Below are 19,312 nucleotides of genomic sequence, written 5' to 3'. Positions count from 1 at the left end.
GTTGTTATTCCCCATAAGGACATGTTGTTATTCCCCATAAGGACATGTTGTTATTCCACATAAGGACATGTTGTTATTCCCCATAAGGTCGATTGCTATTTCTAGGGGGTTTAAGGTTAGAATTAGGTTTAGGGTTAGTGTGTGTGTGTGTGTGTGTGTGTGTGTGTGTGTGTGTGTGTGTGTGTGTGTGTGTGTGTGTGTGTGTGTGTGTGTGTGTGTGTGTGTGTGTGTGTGTGTGTGTGTGTGTGTGTGTGTGTGTGTGTGTGTGTGTGTGTGTGTGTGTGTGTGTGTGTGTGTGTGTGTGTGTGTGTGTGTGTGTGTCCTACCAGTCCAGGTGTGTTCGCCTGGTCGCTGTTCTGGTTCTCAAACACTGTCAGCTCATAGAACTCCTGGATATCTGGAGAGAGAGAATATACCTTACAAACACAGAGAGAGAGAGAGAGAGAGAGAGAGAGAGAGAGAGACAGAGACAGAGGGAGAGACAGAGACAGAGAGAGAGACAGAGAGAGAGACAGAGACAGAGGGAGAGACAGAGACAGAGAGAGAGACAGAGAGAGAGACAGAGAGAAGGAGAGAGAGAGACAGAGACAGAGAGAGAGAGACAGGGAGAAAGAGAAAGAGAGACAGAGACAGAAAGAGAGACAGAGACAGAGAGAGAGACAGAGACAGAGAGAGAGACAGAGACAGAGAGAGAGACAGAGACAGAGAGAGAGACAGAGAGAGAGACAGAGACAGAGAGAGAGACAGAGACAGAGACAGAGAGAGAGACAGAGAGAGAGACAGAGACAGAGAGAGAGACAGAGAGAAGGAGAAAGAGAGACAGAGAGAGAGAGAGAGAGAGAGAGAGAGAGAGAGAGAGAGAGAGAGAGAGAGAGAGAGAGAGAGAGAGAGAGAGAGAGAGAGAGAGAAATGTTGTCAGTAACTGATATCTGGACAGAGGGAGCAATGTTGTCAGTAACTGATCTAGAGAGAGAGAGAGAGAGAGAGAGAGAGAGAGAGAGAGAGAGAGAGAGAGAGAGAGAGAGAGAGAGAGAGAGAAATGTTGTCAGTAACTGATATCTAGAGAGAGAGAGCAATGTTGTCGGTAACTGATATCTGGAGAGAGAGAGCAATGTTGAGAGTAAGAGAGAGAGAGAGAGCAATGTTGTCGGTAACTGATAGAGAGAGAGAGCAATGTTGTCGGTAACTGATATCTAGAGAGAGAGAGCAATGTTGTCGGTAACTGATATCTGGAGAGAGAGTGCAATGTTGTCGGTAACTGATATCTGGAGAGAGAGTGCAATGTTGTCGGTAACTGATATGTCCCCAGCTGCGCCCTGGACACCATATGTGAATTGATTGCCGCCATCTATCTTCAGAGCTCGTGCTGTTAGGTGACCTAAACTGGGATATGCTTAACACCCCGGCCGTCCAACAATCTATGCTAGATGCCCTCAATCTCACACAAATTATCAATGAACCTACCAGGTACAACCCCAAATCCGTAACCACGGGCACCCTCGTAGATATCATCCTAACCAACCTGCTCTCTAAATGCAACTCTGCTGTTTTCAACCAGGATCTCAGTGATCACTGCCTCATTGCCTGCGTCCGTAATGGGTCTATGATCAAACGACCACCCCTCATCACTGTCAAACACTCCCTGAAACACTTCAGCGAGCAGGTCTTTCTAGTCGATCTGGCCGGAGTTAGGGTTAGGATATTGACCTCATCCCGTCAGTAGAGGATGCCTGGCTATTCTTTAAATGTCCTCACCATCTTAAAGAAACATGCCCCATACAAAACATTTAGAACCAGGAACAGATAGAGCCCTTGGTTCACTCCAGACTTGACTGCCCTGGACCAGCACAAAACACCCTGTGGCGGACTGCAATAGCATTGAACAGCCCCCGCGATATGCAACTTTCCAGGAAGTCAGGAACCAATATACACAGTCAGTTAGGAAAGCCAAGGCTAGCTTTTTCAAACAGAAATTTGCTTCCTGCAACACAAACTCATTTCAATAAGTATTTCTCTACGGCTGGCCATGCTTTCCACCTGGCCACCCCTACCCCGGTCAACAGCCCGGCACCCTCCACAGCAACCCGCTAAAGCCCCCATCCTTTCTCCTTCACCCAAATCCAGATAGCTGATGTTCTGAAAGAGCTGCCAAATCTGGACCCCTACAAATAAACTGGGCTCGACAATCTGGACCCTCTCTTTCTAAAATGATCCATTGCATTTATTGCAACCCCTATTACTAGCCTGTTCAACCTCTCTTTCATATTGTCTGAGATTCCCATAGATTGGAAAGCAGCTGCGGTCATCCCCCTCTTCAAAGGGGGAGACACTCTAGACCCAAACTGCTACAGACCTATATCTATCCTACCCTGCCTCTAGACCCAAACTGCTACAGACCTATATCTATCCTGCCCTGCCTCTAGACCCAAACTGTTACAGACCTATATCTATCCTACCCTGCCTCTAGACCCAAACTGTTACAGACCTATATCTATCCTACCCTGCCTCTAGACCCAAACTGCTACAGACCTATATCTATCCTACCCTACCTCTAGACCCAAACTGCTACAGACCTATATCTATCCTACCCTACCTCTAGACCCAAACTGCTACAGACCTATATCTATCCTACCCTGCCTCTAGACCCAAACTGTTATAGACCTATATCCATCCTGCCCTGCCTCTAGACCCAAACTGTTACAGACCTATATCTATCCTACCCTGCCTCTAGACCCAAACTGTTACAGACCTATATCTATCCTACCCTGCCTCTAGACCCAAACTGTTATAGACCTATATCCATCCTGCCCTGCCTCTAGACCCAAACTGTTACAGACCTATATCTATCCTACCCTGCCTCTAGACCCAAACTGTTACAGACCTATATCTATCCTACCCTGCCTCTAGACCCAAACTGTTATAGACCTATATCCATCCTGCCCTGCCTCTAGACCCAAACTGTTACAGACCTATATCTATCCTGCCCTGCCTCTAGACCCAAACTGTTACAGACCAATATCTATCCTACCCTGCCTCTAGACCCAAACTGTTACAGACCAATATCTATCCTACCCTGCCTCTTGACCCAAACTGTTACAGACCTATATCCATCCTGCCCTGCCTCTAGACCCAAACTGTTACAGACCAATATCTATCCTACCCTGCCTCTTGACCCAAACTGTTACAGACCAATATCTATCCTACCCTGCCTCTAGACCCAAACTGCTACAGACCTATATCCATCCTGCCCTGCCTCTAGACCCAAACTGTTATAGACCTATATCTATCCTACCCTGCCTCTTGACCCAAACTGCTACAGACCTATATCCATCCTGCCCTGCCTCTAGACCCAAACTGTTATAGACCAATATCTATCCTACCCTGCCTCTAGACCCAAACTGCTACAGACCTATATCCATCCTGCCCTGCCTCTAGACCCAAACTGTTATAGACCTATATCTATCCTACCCTGCCTCTTGACCCAAACTGCTACAGACCTATATCCATCCTGCCCTGCCTCTAGACCCAAACTGTTATAGACCAATATCTATCCTACCCTGCCTCTAGACCCAAACTGCTACAGACCTATATCTATCCTACCCTGCCTTTCTAAGGTCTTCGAAAACCAAGTTAACAAACAGATCACCGACCATTTCGAATCCCACCGTACCTTCTCCGCTATGCAATCCGGTTTTACCGAGCTGGTCATGGGTGCACCACAGCCACGCCTAAGGTCCTAAACGACATCATAACCGCCATCGATAAAATACCATACTGTGCAGCTGTATTCATCGACCTGGCCAAGGCTTTCGACTCTGTCAATCACCACATTCTTATCGACAGACTCAACAGCCTTGGTTTCTAAGGTGAATGCACCAATTTGTAAGACGCTCTGGATAAGAGCGTCTGCTAAATGACTTAAATGTAATGTAATGTTTCTCAAATGACTGCCTCGCCTGGTTCACCAACTACTTCTCAGACAGAGTTCAGTGTTTCAAATGGGAGGCCTGTTGTCCAGACCTCTGGCAGTCTCTATGGGGGTGCCACAGGGTTCAAATCTCGGGCCGACTCTTTTCTCTGTATACATCAATGATGTCGCTCTTGCTGCTGGTGATTCTCTGATACACCTCTACGCTGACGACACCATTCTATATACTTCTGGCCCGTCATTGGACACTGTGCTATCTAACCTCCAAACGACCTTCAATACCATACAACTCACCTTTTGTGGCCTCCAACTGCTCTTAAATGCAAGTAAAACTAAGTGCATGTGTCATGTTTTGTCATTGGTTATCATGTCTTGTCTCTGTGCTTCCCTTCTATTCGTTTCCCTCTGCTGGTCTTATTAGACCAACAATTATCTGAACTTTAAAGAGGAGATGATACGGGTTTTTGATCGTTCAGTTTTTGGTAGGGAGGCTTCTAGGGCCCTGGCTTCTAGGGCCCTGGCTTCCCTATGTCAAGGTGATCGATCCATAATGGATTACTCTATAGAGTTTCGCACTCTTGCTGCCTCTAGTGACTGGAACGAGCCGGCGTTGCTCGCTCGTTTTCTGGAGGGACTCCACGCTGAGGTTAAGGATGAGATTCTCTCCCGGGAGGTTCCTTCCAGCGTGGACTCTTTGATTGCACTCGCCATCCGCATAGAACGACGGGTAGATCTTCGTCACCGAGCTCGTGGAAGAGAGCTCGCGTTAACGGTGTTCCCCCTCTCCGCATCGCAACCATCTCCTCCCTCCGGCTCAGAGACTGAGCCCATGCAGCTGGGAGGTATTCGCATCTCGACTAAGGAGAGGGAACGGAGGATCACCAACCGCCTTTGCCTCTATTGCGGTTCTGCTGGACATTTTGTCATTTCATGTCCAGTAAAAGCCAGAGCTCATCAGTAAGCGGAGGGCTACTGGTGAGCGCTACTACTCAGGTCTCTCCATCAAGATCCTGTACTACCTTGTCGGTCCATCTACGCTGGACCGGTTCGGCTGCTTCATGCAGTGCCTTGATAGACTCTGGGGCTGTGGGTTGTTTTATGGACGAAGCATGGGCTCGGAAACATGACATTCCTCTCAGACAGTTAGGGAAGCCCACGCCCATGTTCGCCTTAGATGGTAGTCTTCTCCCCAGTATCAGATATGAGACACTACCTTTAACCCTCACAGTATCTGGTAACCACAGTGAGACCATTTCCTTTTTGATTTTTCGTTCACCTTTTACACCTGTTGTTTTGGGTCATCCCTGGCTAGTATGTCATAATCCTTCTATTAATTGGTCTAGTAATTCTATCCTATCCTGGAACGTTTCTTGTCATGTGAAGTGTTTAATGTCTGCTATCCCTCCTGTTTCTTCTGTCCCCTCTTCTCAGGAGGAACCTGGTGATTTGACAGGAGTGCCGGAGGAATATCATGATCTGCGCACGGTCTTCAGTCGGTCCAGAGCCAACTCCCTTCCTCCTCACCGGTCGTATGATTGTTGTATTGATCTCTTTCCGGGGACCACTCCCCCTCGGGGTAGACTATACTCTCTGTCGGCTCCCGAACGTAAGGCTCTCGAGGATTATTTGTCTGTTTCTCTCGACGCCGGTACCGTGGTGCCTTCTTCCTCTCCCGCCGGAGCGGGGTTTTTTTTGTTAAGAAGAAGGACAGTACTCTGCGCCCCTGCGTGGATTATCGAGGGCTGAATGACATAACGGTTAAGAATCGTTATCCGCTTCCCCTTATGTCGTCAGCCTTTGAAATTCTGCAGGGAGCCAGGTTCTTTACTAAGTTGGACCTTCGTAACGCTTACCATCTCGTGCGCATCAGAGAGGGGGACGAGTGGAAAACGGCGTTTAACACTCCGTTAGGGCATTTTGAGTACCGGGTTCTGCCGTTCGGTCTCGCTAATGCTCCAGCTGTTTTTCAGGCATTAGTTAATGATGTACTGAGAGACATGCTGAACATCTTTGTTTTTGTCTACCTTGACGATATCCTGATTTTTTCACCGTCACTCGAGATTCATGTTCAGCACGTTCGACGTGTACTCCAACGCCTTTTAGAGAATTGTCTCTACCTGAAGGCTGAGAAGTGCGCCTTTCATGTCTCCTCTGTCACATTTCTCGGTTCTGTTATTTCCGTTGAAGGCATTCAGATGGATCCCGCTAAGGTCCAGGCTGTCAGTGATTGGCCCGTTCCAAGGTCACGTGTCGAGTTGCAGCGCTTTCTAGGTTTCGCTAATTTCTATCGGCGTTTCATTCGTAATTTCGGTCAAGTTGCTGCCCCTCTCACAGCTCTTACTTCTGTCAAGACGTGCTTTAAGTGGTCCGGTTCTGCCCAGGGAGCTTTTGATCTCCTCAAGAAGCGTTTTACATCCGCTCCTATCCTTGTTACTCCTGACGTCACTAAACAATTCATTGTCGAGGTTGACGCTTCAGAGGTGGGCGTGGGAGCCATTCTATCCCAGCGCTTCCAGTCTGACGATAAGGTCCATCCTTGCGCTTATTTTTCTCATCGCCTGTCGCCATCGGAACGCAACTATGATGTGGGTAACCGCGAACTGCTCGCCATCCGCTTAGCCCTAGGCGAATGGCGACAGTGGTTGGAGGGGGCGACCGTTCCTTTTGTCGTTTGGACTGACCATAAGAACCTTGAGTACATCCGTTCTGCCAAACGACTTAATGCACGTCAAGCTCGTTGGGCGTTGTTTTTCGCTCGTTTCGAGTTCGTGATTTCTTATCGCCCGGGTAATAAGAACACCAAGCCTGATGCCTTATCCCGTCTCTTTAGTTCTTCTGTGGCTTCTACCGATCCCGAGGGGATTCTTCCTGATGGGCGTGTTGTCGGGTTGACTGTCTGGGGAATTGAGAGACAGGTTAAGCAAGCACTCACTCACACTGCGTCGCGCGCGCGCTTGTCCTAGTAACCTTCTTTTCGTTCCTGTTTCTACTCGTCTGGCTGTTCTTCAGTGGGCTCACTCTGCCAAGTTAGCTGGCCACCCCGGCGTTCGGGGTACACTTGCTTCTATTCGCCAGCGGTTTTGGTGGCCTACTCAGGAGCGTGACACGCGCCGTTTCGTGGCTGCTTGTTCGGACTGCGCGCAGACTAAGTCAGGTAACTCTCCTCCTGCCGGTCATCTCAGACCGCTTCCCATTCCTTCTCGACCATGGTCTCACATCGCCTTAGACTTCATTACCGGTCTGCCTTCGTCTGCGGGGAAGACTGTGATTCTTACGGTTGTCGATAGGTTCTCTAAGGCGGCACATTTCATTCCCTCGCTAAGCTTCCTTCCGCTAAGGAGACGGCACAATCATCATTGAGAATGTGTTCAGAATTCATGGCCTCCCGTTAGACGCCGTTTCAGACAGAGGTCCGCAATTCACGTCACAGTTTTGGAGGGAGTTCTGTCGTTTGATTGGTGCTTCCGTCAGTCTCTCTTCCGGTTTTCATCCCCAGTCTAACGGTCAAGCAGAAAGGGCCAATCAGACGATTGGTCGCATATTACGCAGCCTTTCTTTTAGAAACCCTGCGTCTTGGGCAGAACAGCTCCCCTGGGCAGAATACGCTCACAACTCGCTTCCTTCGTCTGCTACCGGGCTATCTCCGTTTCAGAGTAGTCTGGGGTACCAGCCTCCTCTGTTCTCGTCCCAGCTCGCCGAGTCCAGCGTTCCCTCCGCTCAGGCGTTTGTCCAATGTTGTGAGCGCACCTGGAGGAGGGTGAGGTCTGCACTTTGCCGTTACAGGGCGCAGACTGTGAGAGCCGCCAATAAACGTAGGATTAAGAGTCCTAGGTATTGTCGCGGCCAGAGAGTGTGGCTTTCCACTCGTAACCTTCCCCTTACGACAGCTTCTCGCAAGTTGACTCCGCGGTTCATTGGTCCATTCCGTGTCTCCCAGGTCGTCAATCCTGTCGCTGTGCGACTGCTTCTTCCGCGACATCTTCGTCGCATCCACCCTGTCTTCCATGTCTCCTGTGTCAAGCCCTTTCTTCGCGCCCCCGTTCGTCTTCCCCCCGTCCTTGTCGAGGGCGCACCTATTTACAAGGTACGAAAGATCATGGACATGCGTTCTCGGGGACGTGGTCACCAGTACTTAGTGGATTGGGAGGGTTACGGTCCTGAGGAGAGGAGTTGGGTTCCATCTCGGGACGTGCTGGATCGTTCGTTGATTGATGATTTCCTCCGTTGCCGCCAGGGTTCCTCCTCGAGTGCGCCAGAAGGCGCTCGGTGAGTGGGGGGGTACTGTCATGTTTTGTCATTGGTTATCATGTCTTGTCTCTGTGCTTCCCTTCTATTCGTTTCCCTCTGCTGGTCTTATTAGGTTTTTTCCCTCTTTCTATCCCTCTCTTCCCCTCCCTCTCTCCCTCTCTCGCTCTCTCTCCCTATCGTTCCGTTCCTGCTCCCAGCTGTTCCTCATTCTCCTAACTACCTCATTTACTCTTTTCACACCTGTCCCCTATTTTGCCCTCTGATTAGAGCTACTATTTCTCCCTCTGTTTTCCGCTTCTGTCCTTGTCGGATCCTTGTATGATGTTCGCTGTTCTGTGTCCTTGTCTCGCCCTGTCGTGTTTTACCTTCTTCAGATGCTGCGTGTGAGCAGGTGTCTTAGTCTGCTACGGTCGGTGCCTTCCCGAAGCAACCTGCAGTCTATGGTCGAGTCTCCAGTCAGTCCTCGCTACTGACGAGTGGATTTCAGTTTTCCTGTTTTGTTTTCTCCTTGATAATATCCAGGATTATTACTTATGTCAAATACTGGAATAAAGACTCTGTTTTCGTCGCTTTTGGGTCCTCATTCACCAGCATAACAGAATGCTCTTCAACCGATCGCTGCCCGCACCTGCCTGCCTGACTAGCATCACTACTCTAAGCATCTCCAATCCAAAATTAAATCTAGAATAGGCTTCCTATTTCGCAACAAAGCATCCTTCACTCAGGCTGTCAAACATACCCTCGTAAAACTGACTATCCTACCGATCCTTGACTTCGGCGATGTCATTTACAAAATAGCCTCCAACACTCTACTCAGCAAATTGGATGCAGTCTATCACAGTGCCATCCTTTTTGTCACCAAAGTCCCATATACTACCCACCACTGCGACCTATATTGCTCTCGTGGGCTGGCCCTCGCTTCATATTCATCGCCAAACCCATTGGCTCCAGGTCATCTATAAGTCTTTTATAGGTAAAGCCCCGCCTTATCTCAGCTCACAAGTCACCATAGCAGCACCCAACAGTAGCACGCGCTTCAGCAGGTATATTTCACTGGTCACTCCCAAAGCCAATTGCACCTTTGGCCACCTTTCCTTCCAGTTCTCTGCTGCCAAAGTTCATCGATCCTTTTGTTCAGTGGGGCAACTGGTTGGTACGTTGTCAAGCGGGCGGTATGTCTGTCTGTTGGTACGTTGTCAAGGGGGGGTATGTCTGTCTGTTGGTACGTTGTCAAGGGGGCGGTATGTCTGTCTGTTGGTACGTTGTCAAGGGGGCGGTATGTCTGTCTGTTGGTACGTTGTCAAGGGGGCGGTATGTCTGTCTGTTGGTACGTTGTCAAGCGGGGGTATGTCTGTCTGTTGGTACGTTGTCAAGCGGGCGGTATGTCTGTCTGTTGGTACGTTGTCAAGGGGGTATACCTGTCTGTTGCTACGTTGTCAAGGGGGCAGTATATCTGTCTGTTGGTACGTTGTCAAGGGGGCAGTATGTCTGTCTATTGGTACATTGTCACGGGGCGGTATGTCTGTCTGTTGGTACGTTGTCAAGCGGGGGCGGTATGTCTGTCTGTTGGTACATTGTCAAGGGGGCAGTATATCTGTCTGTTGGTACGTTGTCAAGGGGGCGGTATATCTGTCTGTTGGTACGTTGTCAAGGGGGTGTATGTCTGTCTGTTGGTACGTTGTCAAGCGGGGTATATCTGTCTGTTGGTACGTTGTCAAGCGGGCGGTATATCTAACTGCTTGGTATGTTGTCAAGCGGGCGGTACGTCTGTCTGTTGGTACGTTGTCAAGGGGGGGGTATGTCTGTCTGTTGGTACGTTGTCAAGGGGGAGGTATATCTGTCTGTTGGTACGTTGTCAAGGGGGGTATGTCTGTCTGTTGGTACGTTGTCAAGGGAGTGGTATATCTGTCTGTTGGTACGTTGTCAAGGGGGCGGTATGTCTAACTGCTTGGTATGTTGTCAAGCGGGCGGTATGTCTGTCTGTTGGTACGTTGTCAAGGGGGGGTATATCTGTCTGTTGGTACGTTGTCAAGGGGGGTATGTCTGTCTGTTGGTATGTTGTCAAGGGAGCGGTATATCTGTCTGTTGGTACGTTGTCAAGCGGGAGTATGTCTGTCTGTTGGTACGTTGTCAAGCGGGGGTATATCTGTCTGTTGGTACGTTGTCAAGGGGGTGTATGTCTGTCTGTTGGTACGTTGTCAAGGGGGGTGTATGTCTGTCTGTTGGTACGTTGTCAAGCGGGGGTATATCTGTCTGTTGGTACGTTGTCAAGGGGGGTGTATGTCTGTCTGTTGGTACGTTGTCAAGCGGGGGGTGTATGTCTGCCTGTTGGTACGATGTCAAGCGGGCTGTATGTCTAACTGTTGGTACGTTGTCAAGCGGGCGGTATGTCTGCCTGTTGGTACGTTGTCAAGCGGGCTGTATGTCTGTCTGTTGGTACGTTGTCAAGCAGGCGGTATGTCTGTCTGTTGGTACGTTGTCAAGCAGGCGGTATGTCTGTCTGTTGGTACGTTGTCAAGCGGGGGGTATGTCTGTCTGTTGGTACGTTGTCAAGCGTGGGTATGTCTGTCTGTTGGTACGTTGTCAAGGGGGCGGTATATCTGTCTGTTGGTACGTTGTCAAGGAGGGGGTATGTCTGTCTGTTGGTACGTTGTCAAGGGGGGTTATGTCTGTCTGTTGGTATGTTCTCAAGGGGGCGGTATGTCTGTCTGTTGGTACGTTGTCAAGGGGGGGTTATGTCTGTCTGTTGGTACATTGTCAAGGGGGGGTATGTCTGTCTGTTGGTACGTTGTCAAGGGAGCGGTATATCTGTCTGTTGGTACGTTGTCAAGCAGGAAGTATGTCTGTCTGTTGGTACGTTGTCAAGTGGGCGGTATATCTGTCTGTTGGTACGTTGTCAAGGGGGGTGTATGTCTGTCTGTTGGTACGTTGTCAAGCGGGGGTATATCTGTCTGTTGGTACGTTGTCAAGGGGGGTGTATGTCTGTCTGTTGGTACGTTGTCAAGGGGGGTGTATGTCTGTCTGTTGGTACGTTGTCAAGGGGGGTGTATGTCTGTCTGTTGGTACGTTGTCAAGCGGGCGGTATGTCTGCCTGTTGGTACGATGTCAAGCGGGCTGTATGTCTAACTGTTGGTACGTTGTCAAGCGGGCGGTATGTCTGCCTGTTGGTACGTTGTCAAGCGGGCTGTATGTCTAACTGTTGGTACGTTGTCAAGCAGGCGGTATGTCTGTCTGTTGGTATGTTGTCAAGCAGGCGGTATGTCTGTCTGTTGGTACGTTGTCAAGCGGGGGGTATGTCTGTCTGTTGGTACGTTGTCAAGCGTGGGTATGTCTGTCTGTTGGTACGTTGTCAAGGGGGCGGTATATCTGTCTGTTGGTACGTTGTCAAGCAGGGAGTATGTCTGTCTGTTGGTACGTTGTCAAGTGGGCGGTATATCTGTCTGTTGGTACGTTGTCAAGGGGCGGTATGGTATGTCTGTCTGTTGGTACGTTGTCAAGGGGGGTATGTCTGTCTGTTGTCAAGGGGGTGTATGTCTGTCTGTTGGTACGTTGTCAATGTCTGCCTGGAGTCAAGGGAGCAGTATATCTGTCTGTTGGTACGTTGTCAAGCAGGGAGTATGTCTGTCTGTTGGTACGTTGTCAAGTGGGCGGTATATCTGTCTGTTGGTACGTTGTCAAGGGGGCTGTATGTCTGTCTGTTGGTACGTTGTCAAGCGGGGGTATATCTGTCTGTTGGTACGTTGTCAAGGGGGTGTATGTCTGTCTGTTGTACGTTGTACAAGGGGGTGTATGTCTGTCTGTTGGTACGTTGTCAGCGGGGGTATATCTGTCTGTTGGTACGTTGTCAAGGGGGGTGTATGTCTGTCTGTTGGTACGTTGTCAAGCGGGCGGTATGTCTGCCTGTTGGTACGTTGTCAAGGGAGCAGTATATCTGTCTGTTGGTACGTTGTCAAGCGGGGAGTATGTCTGTCTGTTGGTACGTTGTCAAGCGGGCGGTATATCTGTCTGTTGGTATGTTGTCAAGGGGGGTGTATGTCTGTCTGTTGGTACGTTGTCAAGCGGGGGTATATCTGTCTGTTGGTACGTTGTCAAGGGGGGTGTATGTCTGTCTGTTGGTACGTTGTCAAGGGGGGTGTATGTCTGTCTGTTGGTACGTTGTCAAGGGGGGGTATATCTGTCTGTTGGTACGTTGTCTGTCTGTTGGGGTCAAGGGTGTATGTCTGTCTGTTGGTACGTTGTCAAGCGGGGGTATGTCTGCCTGTTGGTACGTTGTCAAGCGGGCTGTATGTCTAACTGTTGGTACGTTGTCAAGCGGGCGGTATGTCTGCCTGTTGGTACGTTGTCAAGCGGGCTGTATGTCTAACTGTTGGTACGTTGTCAAGCAGGCGGTATGTCTGTCTGTTGGTACATTGTCAAGCAGGCGGTATGTCTGTCTGTTGGTACGTTGTCAAGCGGGGGGTATGTCTGTCTGTTGGTACGTTGTCAAGGGGGTATATCTGTCTGTTTGTAATTTGTCAAGGAGGGGTATGTCTGTCTGTTGCTACGTTATCAAGGAGGGGTATGTCTGGCTGTTGGTACGTTGTCAAGGGGGGTATATCTGTCTGTTGCTACGTTATCAAGGAGGGGTATGTCTGTCTGTTGGTACGTTGTCAAGGGGGTATGTCTGTCTGTTGGTACGTTGTCAAGGGGGGGGTGTATATCTGTCTGTTGCAACGTTGTCAAGGAGGGGGTATGTCTGTCTGTTGGTACGTTGTCAAGCGGGTGTATATCTGTCTGTTGGTACGTTTTCAAGGGGGCGGTATATCTGTCTGTTGGTACTTTGTCAAGGGGGTGGTATGTCTGTCTGTTGTTACGTTGTCAGGGGGGCGGTATGTCTGTCGACCAGCAGTAAGTGGACAGGGGCACTGGAGGAAACAAATACTATAGCAGCATAGTGACATCTGTTACAGACACACACACTTAGGAACACACGTTCTTGCTTAAAAAACACATCCACTGAAAACACACACACGCTGAAAACACACACGCTGAAAACACACACACACACTGAAAACACACACACGCTGAAAACACACACGCTGAAAACCCACACTGAAACCACACACACGCTGAAAACACACTGAAACCACACACACACTGAAAACACACGCGAAAATAGACACGCTGAAAATACACACGCTGAAAACACACACACGCTGAAAACACACACGCTGAAAACACACACACGCTGAAAACACACACACGCTGAAAACACACACACGCTGAAAACACACACTGAAACCACACACATGCTGAAAACACACACTGAAACCACACACACGCTGAAAACACACACTGAAACCACACACACACTGAAAACACACACACGCTGAAAACACACACTGAAACCACACACACACTGAAAACACACTGAAACCACACACTGAAAACACACGCTGAAAACACACACACGCTGAAAACACACATGCTGAAAACACACACATGCTGAAAACACAAAGCTACCTGACAACTTTACGGTTTTTACTTTTTAAATTACCGTTTAGGGTGCAGGCCAGACAGCAGGCTGTTAGCCAACATGGTGGAGTCTGCCACTAGCACAGTCAGTGTAGTCAGCTCAGCTATACCCATTAAGACCGTGTCTGTGCCTCGACCTATGTTGGGCAAAACTAAACATGGCGGGGTTCGCCTTGGCAATCTCACTAGGATAAAGACCACCTCCATTGCTGTCATTACTGAAAGAGATCATGATACCTCACATCTCAAAATAGGGCTACTTAATGTTAGATCCCTCACTTCCAAGGCAGTTAAAGTCAATGAACTAATCACTGATCATAATCTTGATGTGATTGGCCTGAATGAAACATGGCTTAAGCCTGATGAATTTACTGTGTTAAATGAGGCCTCACCTCCTGGCTACACTAGCGATCATATCCCCCGTGCACGGCTGCTAGAATCTTCACTAGAACCAAAGAATTTGATCATATTACTCCAGTGCTAGCCTCCCTACACTGGCTTCCTGTCAATTCAAGGGCTGATTTCAAGGTTTTACTGCTAACCTACAAAGCATTACATGGGCTTGCTCCTACCTATCTCTCTGATTTGGTCCTGCCGTACATACCTACACGTACGCTACGGTCACAGGACGCAGGCCTCCTAATTGTCCCTGACGTGGTCTTCCTGTCTGGATTGGCGCCCCCCTTGGGTTGTGCCGTGGCAGAGATCTTTGTGGGTTATAATCGGTCTTGTCTCAGGATGGTAAGTTGGTGGTTGAAGATATCCCTCCAGTGGTGTGGGAGCTGTGCTTTGGCAAAGTGGGTGGGGTTATATCCTGCCTGTTTCGCCCTGTCCAGGGGTATCATCGGATGGGGCCACAGTGTCTCCTGACCCCTCCTGTCTCAGCCTCCAATATTTATGCTGCAGTAGTTTATGTGTCGGGGCGCTAGGGTCAGTCTGTTATATCTGGAGTATTTCTCCTGTCTTATCCGGTGTCGTGTGTGAATTTAAGTATGCTCTCTCTAATTCTCTCTTTCTCTCAGAGGATCTGAGCCCTAGGACCATGCCTCAAGACTACCTGGCATGATGACTCCTTGCTGTCCCCAGTCCACCTGGCCGTGCTGCTGCTCCAGTTTCAACTGTTCTGCCTGCGGCTATGGAACCCTGACCTGTTCATCGGACATGCTACCTATCCCAGACCTGCTGTTTTCAACTCTCTAGAGACAGCAGGAGCGGTAGAGATATTCTCAATGATCGGCTATGAAAAGCCAAATGACATTTACTCCTGAGGTGCTGACTTGCTGCACCCTTGACAACTACTGTGATTATTATTATTTGACCATGCTGACCATGATAAAACTCTTTATCTATCTATCTATCTATCTATCTATCTATCTATCTATGAGATATTATCTGTGTCATGCACAAAGTAGACCAATTAACCAACTTGCCAAAACTATAGTTTGTTAACAAGAAATTTGTGGAGTGGCGGAAAAACGAGTTTTAATTACTCAACCTAAGTGGATGTAAACTTCCGACTGTATATAGTCCCATTACTAACCGGTACCCCTTGTATATAGTCTCATTACTAACCGGTACCCCTTGTATATAGTCTCATTACTAACCGGTGCCCCCCTGTATATAGTCTCATTACTAACCGGTACCCCCTGTATATAGTCTCATTACTAACCGGTACCCCTTGTATATAGTCTCATTACTAACCGGTACCCCTTGTATATAGTCTCATTACTAACCGGTACCCCTTGTATATAGTCTCATTACTAACCGGTGCCCCCCTGTATATAGTCTCATTACTAACCGGTACCCCCTGTATATAGTCTCATTACTAACCGGTACCCACTGTATATAGTCTCATTACTAACCGGTGCCCCCCTGTATATAGTCTCATTACTAACCGGTACCCCCTGTATATAGTCTCATTACTAACAGGTGCCCCCTGTATATAGTCTCATTACTAACCGATACCCCCTGTATATAGTCTCATTACTAACCGGTGCCCCCCTGTATATAGTCTCATTACTAACCAGTGCCCCCCTGTATATAGTCTCATTACTAACCAGTACCCCTGTATATAGTCTCATTACTAACCTGTACCCCCTGTATATAGTCTCATTGCTAACCTGTACCCCCTGTATATAGTCCCATTACTAACCGGTGCCCCCTGTATATAGTCTCATTACTAACCGGTACCCCCTGTATATAGTCTCATTACTAACCGATACCCCCTGTATATAGTTTCATTACTAACCGGTGCCCCCCTGTATATAGTCTCATTACTAAGCTGTACCCCCTGTATATAGTCTCATTACTAACCGGTACCCCTTGTATATAGTCTCATTACTAACCGGTGCCCCACCGTATATAGTCTCATTACTAAGCTGTACCCCCTGTATATAGTCTCATTACTAACCTGTACCCCCTGTATATAGTCTCATTACTAACCTGTACCCCCTGTATATAGTCTCATTACTAACCGGTGCCCCCCTGTATATAGTCTCATTACTAACCTGTACCACCTGTATATAGTCTCATTACTAACCGGTGCCCCCCTGTATATAGTCTCATTACTAAGCTGTACCCCCTGTATATAGTCTCATTACTAACCTGTACCCCCTGTATATAGTCCCATTAATAACCGGTACCCCCTGTTTATAGTCTCATTACTAACCGGTACCCACTGTATATAGTCTCATTACTAACTTGTACCCCCTGTATATAGTCTCATTACTAACCTGTACCCCTTGTATATAGTCCCATTACTAACCGGTGCCCCTCTGTATATAGTCTCATTACTAACCGGTACCCCCAGTATATAGTCTCATTACTAACCGATGCCCCCCTGTATATAGTCTCATTACTAACCGGTACCCCCTGTATATAGTCTCATTACTAACTGGTGCCCCCTGTATATAGTCTCATAACTAACCGGTGCCCCCTGTATATACTCTTATTACTAACTGGTACCCCTTGTATAGAGTCTCATTACTAACCGGTGCCCCCCTGTATATAGTCTCATTACTAACCGGAACCCCCTGTATATAGTCTCATTACTAACCGGTACCCCCTGTATATAGTCTCATTAGTAACCGTTGCCCCCTGTATATAGTCTCATTACTAACCGGTACCCCCTGTATATAGTCTCGTTACTAACCGGTACCCCCTGTATATAGTCTCATTACTAACCTGTACCCCCTGTATATAGTCTCATTACTAACCGATACCCCCTGTATATAGTCTCATTACTAAGCTGTACCCCCTGTATATAGTCTCCTTACTAACCTCTACCCCTGTATATAGTCTCATTACTAACCTGTACCCCTTGTATATAGTCCCATTACTAACCGGTGCCCCCTGTATATAGTCTCATTACTAACCGGTGCCCCCTGTATATAGTCTCATTACTAACCGGTGCCCCCTGTATATAGTCTCATTACTAACCGGTGCCCCCTGTATATAGTCTCATTACTAACCGGTACCCCCGCCCCCTGGCTCTGACCGGTACCCCCTGTATATAGTCTCATTACTAACCGGTGCCCCCCTGTAATATAGTCTCATTACTAACCAGTACCCCCGGACACTGACTCTGTACCGGTCCCCATTTACATTACATTTACATTTAAGTCATTTAGCAGACGCTCTTATCCAGAGCGACTTACAAATTGGTGCATTCACCTTATGACATCCAGTAGAACAGTCACTTTACAATAGTGCATCTAAATCTTAAAGGGGGGGGTGAGAAGGATTACTTATCCTATCCTAGGTATTCCTTAAAGAGGTGGGGTTTCAGGTGTCTCCGGAAGGTGGTGATTGACTCCGCTGTCCTGGCGTCGTGAGGGAGTTTGTTCCACCATTGTGGGGCCAGAGCAGCGAACAGTTTTGACTGGGCTGAGCGGGAACTGTACTTCCTCAGTGGTAGGGAGGCGAGCAGGCCAGAGGTGGATGAACGCAGTGCCCTTGTTTGGGTGTAGGGCTTGATCAGAGCCTGGAGGTACTGAGGTGCCGTTCCCCTCACAGCTCCGTAGGCAAGAACCATGGTCTTGTAGGGGATGCGAGCTTCAACTGGAAGCCAGTGGAGAGAGCGGAGGAGCGGGGTGACGTAAGAGAACTTGGGAAGGTTGAACACCAGACGGGCTGCGGCGTTCTGGATGAGTTGTAGGGGTTTAATGGCACAGGCAGGGAGCCCAGCCAACAGCGAGTTGCAGTAATCCAGACGGGAGATGACAAGTGCCTGGATTAGGACCTGCGCCGCTTCCTGTGTGAGGCAGGGTCGTACTCTGCGGATGTTGTAGAGCATGAACCTACAGGAACGGGCCACCGCCTTGATGTTAGTTGATAGTTAGTAATAGTCTCATTACAAACCGGTACACCCTGTATATAGTCTCATTAGTAACCGGTACCCCCTGTATATAGTCTCATTACTAACCGGTGCCCCCTGTATATAGTCTCATTACTAACCGGTACCCCCTGTATATAGTCTCATTACTAACCGGTACCCCCTATATATAGTCTCATTAGTAACCGGTGCCCCCTGTATATAGTCTCATTACTAACCGGTACCCCTGCTCACTGACTCTGTACCGGTACCCCCTGTATATAGTCTCATTACTAACCTGTACCCCCTGTATATAGTCTCATTACTAACCGGTACCCCCTGTATATAGTATCATTACTAACTGGTGCCCCCCTGTATATAGTCTCATTAGTAACCGGTGCCCCCCTGTATATAGCCTCCACATTGACTCTGTACTGGTACCCCCTGTATATAGCCTCCACATTGACTCTGTACCGGTACCCCCTGTATATAGCCACCACATTGACTCTGTACTGGTACCCCCTGTATATAGCCTCCACATTGACTCTGTACCAGTACCCCCTGTATATAGCCTCCACATTGACTCTGTACTGGTACCCCCTGTATATAGCCTCCACATTGACTCTGTACCGGTACCCCCTGTATATAGCCTCCACATTGACTCTGTACCGGTACCCCCTGTATATAGCCTCCACATTGACTCTGTACTGGTACCGCCTGTATATAGCCTCCACATTGACTCTGTACTGGTACCCCCTGTATATAGTCTCCACATTTACTCTGTACCGGTACACCCCTGTATATAGCCTCCACATTGACTCTGTACCAGTACCCCCTGTATATAGCCTCCACATTGACTCTGTACCGGTACCCCCTGTATATAGCCTCCACATTGACTCTGTACTGGTACCCCCTGTATATAGCCTCCACATTGACTCTGTACCGTAGTAGCCTGTATATAGCCTCTACATTGACTCTGTACCATTACCCCCTGTATATAGCCTCCACATTGACTCTGTACCGTAATACCCTGTATATAGCCTCCACATTGACTCTGTACCGTTACCCCCTGTATATAGCCTCCACATTGACTCTGTACCGGTACCCCCTGTATATAGTCTCCACATTTACTCTGTACCGGTACCCCCCTGTATATAGCCTCCACATTGACTCTGTACCAGTACCCCCTGTATATAGCCTCCACATTGACTCTGTACCGGTACCCCCTGTATATAGCCTCCACATTGACTCTGTACCGGTACCCCCTGTATATAGTCTCCACATTGACTCTGTACTGGTACCCCCTGTAT

General features: G+C 48.6%; 1 pseudogene; it reads right to left on the bottom strand.

Annotated features, from left to right (window-relative positions):
* The window catches only part of LOC124008820, a 165,040-nt pseudogene that overhangs the window by 134,076 nt on the left and 11,652 nt on the right, over positions 1–19,312 (bottom strand).

The sequence above is a fragment of the Oncorhynchus gorbuscha genome, linkage group LG21 (assembly GCF_021184085.1).
Source record: "Oncorhynchus gorbuscha isolate QuinsamMale2020 ecotype Even-year linkage group LG21, OgorEven_v1.0, whole genome shotgun sequence".
NCBI lineage: Eukaryota > Metazoa > Chordata > Actinopteri > Salmoniformes > Salmonidae > Oncorhynchus > Oncorhynchus gorbuscha.
Note: the sequence above shows the minus strand (reverse complement) of the source record. Positions and strands in the feature narration are given on the sequence as shown.